We start from the raw sequence: 11,897 nt of genomic DNA, 5'->3' as shown, positions 1-11,897 counted from the left end.
CCCACAACAAAAACTACTATATCTAGTATTTTGTATGACCTCCATGATTTGTAAGGACAGCACCAAGTCTTCTAAGCTTGGAATGAACAAGTTGGCAACATTGCAACATCTACATTTTTCCATTCTTCAAGAACAACCTCTTAGAGCCTGGATGCTGGATGGAAAGTGATGCTCAACTTGTCTTTTAAGATTTCCCCATAGGTGTTCGATTGGGTTCAGATCAGGAGACATACTTGGCCACTGAATCACTTTCACCTTGTTCTTCAGAAATGCAACAGTGGCCTTAGATGTGTGTTTTGGATCATTGTCATGTTGGAAAAGTGCACAACTTCTCTTTCAATACAGAGCAGTACATCAGTGAATTCATGATACCATGAATTAAATTCAGCTCCCCGACACCAGCAGCACTCATGCGGCAGCACAGAAGGACATTGCCACCACTATGTTTCACTGTAGGCACCATGCATTTTTCTTTGTACTCCTCACCTTTGCAACACCGTACAGTTTTGAAGCCATCAGTTCCAAAAACATTTATCTTGGTCTCATCACTCCAGAGTACAGAGTCCCAGTAGTCTTCTTTTTGAGTATGCTCCCTGGCAAATTCTAGGCAGGATTTTTTGTGCATGGGAGAGGTTTCCTATGTGGATGACACCCATGCATGCCATTCCTATGCATGCCATTGCAGTATACGCCATATTGCGTCATAGGAAACAATTGCCCCAGTTTTTGCTTTCTATTTTAGACAACTGCAATGAACTTGCATGGAGATTTTCTTTAACCCCTCTCATCAGAAGACGCTCTTGTCGAGGTGTCAACTTCCGTGGACAGCCTGGAAGTCTCTGTGAGATGGTTGCAGTTCCATATTTTTTAAATTTTTGTATCACTTTTGATACAGAATTCTGACTGATAAGTAAAGTGTTGCTGATCTTCTTGTAGCCTTCACCTTTCTTGTGTAAAGAAATTATTTTCTTTCTCAGGCCTTGTGACATTTCTCTTCCATGTGGTGCCATTGCTGACAGCATGAAATGGGAGGGGTTTTCTTTGTTAAGTAATGCCCTTTTATAATCAACTGCTGTACACCTGTTTAATGAATATTTAGACTCACCTGTAGTTGAATTCTTGTTAATTAGGATTTTATTGTCTAAAACTTAGCTTTGCGTCTAAGACTTTCATTGAGGTGTATTCATTTTTGCAATATGGTCTTGAATGAATTTGTTAGGAAAAATATTTTCTTGAATATTACTGAATAAGTTTAAACTAGGTGGAAACTGAACCCACATCAGAGGGAAGCAACTCTGCCCATGGTATCGCAGGACACTAGCACATCGAGGGGAGGGGATATATGAGCCGTGGCATATAGTGTGGCCCCTCTCGGAAGCCACGTAGGCCGTGAACCTCCAGCTCTACGGATGGGGGTCAAACAGAACCCGATTCCCCGCTCCAGGCAGCGGAGCAGGTCTACAGGGATCCCCAATGTCGGCAGGATCCCATTATCCCCAGGATGGAGACAGATGCTGTAAGGTGCTTTTTATGGTGGTATTTATTCACCACTGAGTTTTTTTTGCTAAATAAACAAAAAAACACAAACTTTTGAAAAAAAAACCACGCATTTTTCTTTGTTTCTGTTATAAAATGTTTTAAATAAATAACCTTTTTTCACAAATTCAGGTCAAAATGTATTCTGCTACATTTCTTTAGTGAAAATAACCCAAATTATTGTATATTATTAGTCTGTAGGAAAGTTATAGAGTCCACAAACCATGGTATATACAGTGGGGATCGAAAGTTTGGGCACCCCAGCTAAATATTTGTATTAATGTGCATAAAGAAGCCAAGGAAAGATGGAAAAATCTCCAAAAGGCATCAAATTACAGATTAGACATTCTTATAATATGTCAACAAAAGTTAGATTTTATTTCCATCATTTACACTTTCAAAATAACAGAAAACAAAAAAATGGCATCTGCAAAAGTTTGGGCACCCTGCAGAGTTAATATCTTGTACTGCCCCCTTTGGCAAGTATCACAGCTTGTAAACGCTTTTTGTAGCTGAAAGGAATTGACTCTCGTTCCTCTCGAGCCACTGACCCCCGTCAGTCCCTGGCCTTGATCAGTGTCTGTCCTCAGGCCCGGAGCCCCCTCTGAGACACAGGAAATGCACACAGACACAAGGTGGTATCTCAGAAGGAACTGAATTTATTCTTCCGTGTTTAAACTTATATATGAAACTTAAAACAATGCATGGAAATAGAAGAACCAATCAATTGTCAGATATGCATAAACCAATCAGAATATTACATACGTCAGTCATGCCCAATCATTTGGCATTTATGTAAATTATTATTAAGTGCGTCAAACATGAAATTTTGCTCAGTATAGAAAGTAGACAATTTCCCTATTTAACATTGGCTATAATTATTAATAATCTTGCAACAGGATATATCCAACCGCAGACTTTCAGTCTTGTGCTAGCTAAAAGAAAAAGGGAAGTTACACCTGAAGGGAAAAGAGGAACCTTAGGCTCTTATCGAAAGTAAAAAACAGTCTTAAAACACAAATTCATCTTTAAGTACTGACTAAGTTTTAAAATGGATACTTATCTTAAAATGGCAGAGCTTAGGCTAAGAGACAAAATGGCGGTATGGTAATGCTGAGAGGCTGATTCCTTCAAACCCCCTCTTAGGTCACGCACGTGACCTTACACCTTTTTTACAGGTTGGTACCTGGGGCCCTTAGTAGGTCCTTTATCAAGATACTGATTCCACATGGTTCTAGTAATGGTGGCGTCAATAAGTTTCTGCATTAAACCTCGGATGCAGGGGATACAATAGCAACCACACAGAGTTAATACTGCAGCAGCCATTACTATGGAAATCAGCATAGTTTTCATCAGGGTTCCCCATTTACCAAACCAATTTTCAAATAAACCAGCTAGTGGATTTTCTACTCCTGAGTTTTCAGCCAATTCTTCAGACAACATTTGGAGGCCTTGAAGGGCTCTAGTAATGCTTCCATCAGGAGCGGTGTTATTGGGGATAAAAGTACAGCAGTAGGAACCAAACATTTTACATACCCCTCCTTTCTCAGCTAATAACATATCAAGAGCAATGCGGTTTTGCCAAGCAGTAAGGGATGTTGCATCAAGTTGGGCAGAGACCCCCTTTAGAGCATCTCTAGTATAGTTAACAAACCTTTGTTGATTATAATAAATGTAAATAATCCAATCCACATTTTTGTTAGGCTGTACCCATATAGCAATAGAGGCAAACCCTGCAGCAATCTGGTCCTGAGCTTTAAATTCATCAGGGACTCCTCTTGGTACACCTATAGCATCTATGTAAACTCTATTGTCAAAGGAACCACTGGGTGCATTTCTTTTATACCTTCTAGATCTGGATTTTTCCAAGATGGGCAAGCTTCTTATCCCATCTTCTACTTTGATCATAAAGAAAGGCATGAGAAGATGGGTCAGAGCGCAGCTTCCCTTCCATCTGCTGGGGAGTCTGGCTCTGAGTCTCATATCTCCACACAGCCACCACACATCTGACAGTTGCTGCCGGTGGTCCTGAAACCATTCCTTCCGGTAGCCTTCTGCGGAGGTGCGGTTGGTCTTAATACAGTAATTAGGTGGAAATGTACCTAAATCTTTACCCTTAGCATCATCATGTTCAAAGCAGGTGAAATTTCCTGGTACCGGTTTAGAGGCCAAAGGTAAATTTCGTAATCCGGTAACAGGGAACTTCTTAACAAAATCAGAACATTCCTTCTCAGTGATGTTATCTTTATACATTCTAATTAGGCAGGACATATTAGTTTCTTCTTCTAACAAAGGAACTGTGGCAAGTAGGGGGCGGGGATTGGCACATGAAACACAGTCTCCCTGTCCCTTGCTCTTAGTGGTCCATCTCACCCATTCAATCCATTCATTTTTGTCAGAGTAACCAGTTTCAATGCTTAATCTGTCTTCTGATTGCATCACTACTCCTGTCACCTCATTATCCAGTCGATCCCTAACTTTGGGGAATGAATTGTCTATGGTATTGACATGGACTCTTGGGGAGGGTTTTACCTGTAATATGAGGTTGGCCCAGGGGTCTGTTCCTGACACAGTTATTCCCAACCTATATTCCCCACTATCTCTGACCTGTGGGTTCCTTATTGTGAAAATGATATTCCCTTGGCCTTTTGCTATAGAGATTCTTTGATAGGTGCCTATGTCCTCTAGGGGAATTCTAGCTGATTGGGTCTCCCATTTATGAGGGTCTGTTGTCCACCATATATTCTCCCAGTAACCACAGGGCTTATTCCTCCCACACATGTACACATTATAAGGTCCAATATCATAAGTAACTTTAGTCGGGTCAAACACCTGGTTTTTAGTCAGAGTAAACACTATGGTCTGATTTACATCCTCAGTAGTCAAGACTGGTGTTTCCTGTAACCCCCATCCCTTATCTTGTATTGACATTCTTCTCATCCTTCTCTTAGTGCGGGTTAGACCTCGTTTCTTTCTGACACTAGAATGTTGTGTACTATGGTTTTGTGTGTGCACTGGTTCTGCATTATCTGGGTCATTAGCTTGGATGGGGGTATTACATATACTCTTAATCACTCCATAATCATCTGGGTGATAAATACAGTTAGTTATTGTCCATACTGGGAGGAACACAGTCAGGGTTGCTAGTATGAGGAAGCAAAATGTCTGCCCAGAGTTCTGTGAGAGCATCAGAAAGGTCATCTTCTTCAAAGACTTTTACACCGGCTTCACTTCCTTTTTCTTCTTCTCTATCTGTGTCTTTGTCTTGCTTCTTAGGGGCTTGGTTCACCCTTTTTACACGACTGGCATGGATCCAGGCCTTGGAATCCTCAGTCAGGACAGCGGTCCTGGTGACAGCGATCACAGAAGTAGGGGGCCCAAAGGGATACTCTTGCTTCCGATTCCTATGGAGGGCTTGTATCACCACACGGTCCCCGACTTGGAAAGAGTGAGTTGGTTCCTGTGAAGAAAGAGGAAAGGTGCGAGCAACATTTCTTTCAACCTTGTCCAAAGTTTCAATACGTTTTCTCACATATTCCTCCTGAATCAATTCCAAATCCCCTCTTTCTACCATGAGTGGCTGTCTGGCCCAGGGAGTGGGACATTCCTGACATACCTTGGCCACAAATGCTGGACCGTTGTCAGAATTAATCTGGAGTGGACATCCCCACCTGGGAATAATTTCCCGTGTGAGGATCCTCACTACAGTTTGGGCATCTTCTTTTGTGGTTACAAAGTTTTCTACCCAGCGGCTAAACATGTCCACAATTACCAAAAGATATTCTTGTCTTTTTTGCTACCTTTGGCATGTGTGTAAAGTCTACTTGTAGGTGGGTAAAAGGTGTTGATGGGTATGTCAGGTGTTCATGTCTTGCCTTGTGACTTGTGAGGATTGTTTGGGTTATTCCTTATGCATGTAATGCATCTAGACACATAAGATTTTACCAAAGAGGGAAGTTTACATGTAACCTGCCATCCCTTGTGACCTACTCCATGATACTGTGAGATGAACAGAGGTGCACTAGCCTTTGGAATGCATGGTCTCCCCTCTGTGACACAAAGTCCAGTTTATGGATCTTTGGTCACACCAGCTGCATTCCACTGCTTAATATCTTCTGAGGTAGCATATGTCTGTAAATCCTGCAATGTTTGATCCAACAGTGGCATTTCAGGGGTGAGCATTGGCATCTGGATCATGGCAGGCTGGGTAAGGGCCGCCTCTTTTGCTACTTTGTCAGCTAGAGCATTTCCCTTTGCAATATCAGTTTGTTCATTTGTGTGTGCCCTACAGTGTAGGATAGCAAGGGATCTTGGCAGTTGTATGGCTTTGAGTAAAGCCTTCACCAGAGATGAATGTGAGATGGATTTTCCTCTCTTTTCCCAAATTATTCCAAAATCGTGGCACACGCCAAACGCATATCTGGAATCTGTGTAAATATTTACATCCTGTCCCTCAAAAAGCTGACATGCTCTTGTAAGGGCTATCAGCTCAGCGGCCTGAGCTGACTGGTATGGGATGGGTTTTGCTTCAAGTACTTTATCTGGCAACTGCGCCACCGCATATCCTGCATGGTAAACAGTATCAGTGGGTCTCGAGCAAGAGCCATCTACAAAAACATTCTGTGCCTCTGGAAGAGCCACAGAAGACATATCCTGTCTTGGGGAGGTGTCCTGATGAATCAATTCCAGGCAATCATGCTGTGGAACAACTTCATCCTGCTCTCCCTTTAAGCCTAATAAGGCATTCAAAATTGGAGCTGGACCTGAAGTGGGAGAGGTATATTTTATTCTCAACTTAGGGTTTGACAACAGTATAACCTCATATCCACTAAGTCTCTGGGCTGACATGTGTTGGGTATGTATATTCTTGAGTAGAATAGACACATTGTGGGTGGTATGTAAGGTGGTCTCATGTCCCAGAGTGAGTGACGTAGCCATTTGGACCACCATAGCGCATGATGCTAGTGCTCTGAGACACGCAGGCATGCCTTGGACCTGTACTGGAACCATTTTTGAGAAAAAAGCAACAGGGCGGAGTTTTCCTCCATGCTCCTGGGCCAGGATCCCTGCCATAGTTTTACAATTTTCCCTAGCATACAGATGAAACATTTGATCATATGCGGGCAGACCAAGACCAGGGGCTATTACCATAGCATTTTTCAGATACACAAAAGCATTGCACATATCATCTGACCATTTCACAAGATCTGACATTTCTGAACCTGTGGCTTGTCTCAAAATGTTGTCATAGTAGGAACAGTCAGGTATCCATTGGCGGCAGTAACCAATCATACCAAGAAAGGTGAGCATGTCTTTCTTGGTCAATGGGCGGGGCAGACCCATAAGAGCCGCAGCTCTTTTGTGGCTGACTTTCCTTTCACCTTTTGTGAGAACAAAACCAAGGTATTCAACAGTTTTCTGACACCATTGTAGCTTTTTCTTAGACACTTTATGACCACATTCATATAACCAGTTCATGAGATCTACACTATCCCCCTGGCTGGCTGCCCGATTAACACTACAGAGAAGCAAATCATCTGCGTATTGAACCAAAACTGAACCATGGCGAGGAGTCCATGGCTTTAAGGTAGCCTGGAGGACGACAGAGTAGACCACAGGCAAATCTACATACCCTTGCGGTAACTTACACCAAGCAAGGGTCTTTCTCCTGTAATGAAACGCAAAAATTGGGCGTGTCTCCTTGGCAACAGGGATTGAAAAAAATGCATTTGTCAGATCAATCACTGTGAAAAACTCAGCATCAGCTGGGATGGAGGAAATGAGTGTTGGTACATCAGGCACTATTGGGGCAATGGGAATCACAAGATCATTAATGGCCCTCAGGTCCTGCACAAATCTGTAAGAGCCGTCCGGCTTCTTAACTGGATTTATTGGGCTGTTGTATGGTGAAATCACCTCTTCAAGAACTCCTTCCTTGAGAAAGTGTTCCACCATGGGCGTTATTCCTTCCTCCTTTTCTTTTGACAAAGGGTATTGTTTGTGAAACACAGGTTGAGCCCATGGTTTCAGTGTGGCCTTATATGGAGTGCAGGAAATGGATCCCACATCCAAGGCACTTTTTGCCCAAACTTTGTCATTAATTATTCCAGCAGGAAATGAGGGGTCTTCTTTAGTAATCATTGTCATGGCAGGGATGATTGGCATTTTGGCAGAGTGAGCCACAATACCACCTCTCTTTGTGGATTTCAAGCTGATGTTCAACTCTCCCAGGAGGTCTCTCCCTAACAAATTAACTGTACAATTGGGTATGATTCTGAATGAGTGATCTAGCAGAGTGATTCCCTGTATGGGGTCAAAAATTGGAAGAGGCGGTGTTTTATAAGTCTTGGTCAGTATCCCATTTATTCCCATGGAAGGTTCAGCATTCATTACCTCTCCCTTATAATAATCCTCACTCAGACTCGAACGAGTGGCCCCGGAGTCCAACAAAAATGGGATTAATTTGCCCTGTATATGTAAGGATACAAGGGGTTGTTCCTTATAAGAATGAGAGGCAAGCGGGAATGCTGGGATACCACCTTCTGGGCACCTTCATTTATTTTGTGATTGTGTCTGCCAAGAGATAGGAAACCTCACATTCTGCTGTGGGAGGTCCCTTTGTGGTTGGCCTGGGGAGGGGCTATGCTGGGCGTGGTCCTGAGTTTCATATGGACATTGATTTCTCCAATGATCCTCAGCCCCACAGTTGAAACAACCCGTGTCCCGTCCCCTATTATTCCTCCCTCTTCCCCTAAACCGGCCTCTGCCTCGGTTATTGAAACCCCCCCTTCTCTTGTACGGCGGGTTTGTGTGGGGAAAAGGATCTTCCTGAAAATGAGTGGCCACCGCCTTGGGTATCTCTAGACATCCGGCAGCATCTTTCTCAGTCAATTTTAATTGAAATTGTTCTCTGGTACAAGTGGGCCATTCAGAAATCATCTGTTTTACAGTTAACATGACACTGGGTTTTAGATTGGACAGGAAAGTCTGAATCAGTAGACTATGCATGGTGTCTTGCAATGTCAATCCTGCCTCTTGTGTCCATGTCTCATTAAATCTTTTCCAAAAATCTAACACAGTTTCTCCTGACTTTTGCTTGCAGGCTACTGCGGTAGGGAGGGAGGATCTAGATTGGAAAGCTCATTCCATTTCTTCTGAGACCTCTCTCCACATATTGTCCCTATCATCTTCTGTGTTTAATTTATAATTTGTGGCAGTAATGTTGCCTGCTTCTAAGATGGATATGGTCCCAACATTACCCCAATTCCAAGGGGATGTTTGTCCCAATATTCCATCGAGGATAAGGCGCATATCCTCTTGTGTGTAATTTCTACCTTTACATGCTTTCTTCAAATAGCTCACAGTAGCCATTGAAGAAACAGTGGGTCTTGGACAATGTTTGACAATCCTATTTATGTCTTCTATCTCAATGGATCTTTAATAGATTGTCTCCTATTGTCATGAAGGGCATCTGTTGTGTATTGGAATCAATACCATATTGGGTATTATGGCGTGTGTGTGATGGACTTAGCATGTCCACTATACCTAGACTATTAGCTGCTCTGAACAGCAGAGAGCCTGAACTAGCGGAATCATCAACAAGTGAGTCAACTGCTTCAGTAGTTGAAGAAACAGCTATTACCCCTGTCACTCCCTGTGTGGTAGGAATTTGAACCACACCCTGGGAGTGCGCGGGAGTTTGAACTGTACTAGGCTGTGTGGTACAAATGTAAACAGCACTAGGTATTTGAGGGGTCTGTGGAAGTGTTGGTGCTGGAGGTGCAGTGGGGTGCTGGACTGCATAATGTCTGGCTAAAAAATCAATATCTTCTTAGAGATGGATAAAGTTTTGTGGGCTGTGGGACAGGTGGGACATATGGGGGAGGGAATGGCATGAGAGGGTGTGTGGGTCTGTCTATTTCTGACTCTAATGCATGTCTTTTAGTGGCATCTACATTTCTAGCTTTGGCTTTATTTTGTTTCCCAGTTTGTCTATGAAACCAGAGAGGGGCAAATTCTAACCAATTTTGTCCTCCTCTGGCCATATATTTCTGATCCCACGCAGGATCTCCCTCATACCATGGAAAAGCCTGTTTATCCCCCAGACAGAGACCCCTAATCATATCCATATGAAAAGTATCATTACTCCCATCACGGGGAAACGGGTCAACACTTCCCATGAATTCACTCCAGTCTGCTAATTTATCCACCCAGGGGTTAACTAGATAGTAATCTGTCCCACAGATACGGGCTACATAATCTTTACATATCTCACCAACATTTGGGGGGGGGAGTTTATCCTTACTTCGACCACTTCCCATTTTTTACACTTACAAAGGTCTGTGTTACAAATCTGTCCTATAGGCTGTCCCAAAAGACAGGGGTCAACTTCCAAATGGCAATTTACTTTATAAAAATGTCTGGACTTAAGATATTGATTGGGTCTTTCTCTAGTGGTTGACCAAAAGTGGAGATTATAACCTGGATATACAATACTTCTAATAATATCCTGACTCTGACTACCTCCCACTTTTTCTAACAATAAGCCTACAACACAATTTGAACAAGACATATACATAGGCACCCAACTCAGTGTTGCCACGCAATCACCCCATCCAGATCATCAACCAATAAGGTTTAGCTGAAGGGGTGGGGCATGTCACACTGAAATTGACAATACCTTCAGTAACCGCTGGTCCATACACTTACCACCTGGACACTTGTGTCACACAAACAAATTATCTTATACTTCTATGCGATAGGAAGAAAAGCAAAGAGTTGCAGGACAGAACTGATCAACCCCGGACTTTTTCTGGTTTCTTCTCAAAGAAACTCTTTTCAGTCCCTTCTCTTAAGAGACTTGCAGTTCCCAAAACTGCTCCGGTCTTTCCAGAGTGCTTCCCACAGCACTCTGCGCCTGGCCACTGGCGTCTTATGACGTGAGGTCCAGTGCTACAATAGGGCATGAAATTTTTATCAGAGCCTTAACGGCAAGAGACTTATTTGGCAGAATGACAAAAAATCTTACTTACCGAAGGGTGATTATCTCATCCCGGACACGAGCCCCCAATTGAAAGGAATTGACTGTCGTTCCTCTCGAGCCACTGACCCCCATCAGTCCCTGGCCTTGATCAGTGTCTGTCCTCAGGCCTGGAGCCCCCTCTGAGACACAGGAAATGCACACAGACACAAGGTGGTATCTCAGAAGGAACTGAATTTATTCTTCCGTGTTTAAACTTATATATGAAACTTAAAACAATGCATGGAAATAGAAGAACCAATCAATTGTCAGATATGCATAAACCAATCAGAATATTACATACGTCAGTCATGCCCAATCATTTGGCATTTATGTAAATTATTATTAAGTGCGTCAAACATGACCTTTTGTTCAGTATAGAAAGTAGACAATTTCCCTATTTAACATTGGCTATAATTATTAATAATCTTGCAACAGGATATATCCAACCGCAGACTTTCAGTCTTGTGCTAGCTAAAAGAAAAAGGGAAGTTATACCTGAAGGGAAAAGAGGAACCTTAGGCTCTTATCGAAAGTAAAAAACAGTCTTAAAACACAAATTCATCTTTAAGTACTAAGTTTTAAAATGGATACTTATCTTAAAATGGCAGAGCTTAGGCTAAGAGACAAAATGGCGGTATGGTAATGCTGAAAGGCTGATTCCTTCAGTAGCCAGCCAAGAGTCTTTCAATTCTTGTTTGAGGTATCTTTGCCCATTCTTCCTTACAAAAGTCTTCCAGTTCTTTGAGATTTCTGGGCTGTCTGTCACGCACTGCTCTTTTAAGGTCTATCCATAGATTTTCAATTATGTTGAGGTCAGGAGATTGTGAAGGCCATGGCAAAACCTTCCGTTTACGCCTCTTGATGTAATCCCCCATGGATTTTGAGGTGTGTTTAGGATCATTATCCATTTGTAGAAGCCATCCTCTCTTTAACTTCAGCTTTTTCACAGATGGCATCAAGTTACCATCCAAAATTTGCTGAAATTTTATTGAATCCATTTTTCCTTCTACTCGTGAGATGTTCCCTGTGCCACTGGCTGCAACACAACCCCAAAGCATGATTGATCCAACCCCATGCTTAACAGTTGGACAGAGGTTCTTTTCATTAAATTCTGTGCCCCTTCTTCTCCAAACGTACCTTTGCTCATTCCGGCCAAAAAGTTCAATTTTAACCTCATCGGTCCACAGAACTTGTTTCCAAAATGCATCAGGCTTGTCTATATGTTCATTTGCAAAGTTCAAACGATGATTTTTGTGGTGAGGACGTAGAAGAGGTTTTCTTCTGATGACTCTTCCATGAAGACCATATTTGTACAAGTATCTCTTTATAGTGGAATAGT

This window comes from Staurois parvus, unplaced genomic scaffold (genome assembly GCF_062004578.1).
Source record: "Staurois parvus isolate SC_StPar_1 unplaced genomic scaffold, SC_StPar_1.0 ptg000018l, whole genome shotgun sequence".
Taxonomy (NCBI): Eukaryota; Metazoa; Chordata; class Amphibia; order Anura; family Ranidae; genus Staurois; species Staurois parvus.
The sequence above is the reverse complement of the archived record's forward strand: the minus strand, read 5'-3'. Positions refer to the sequence as shown.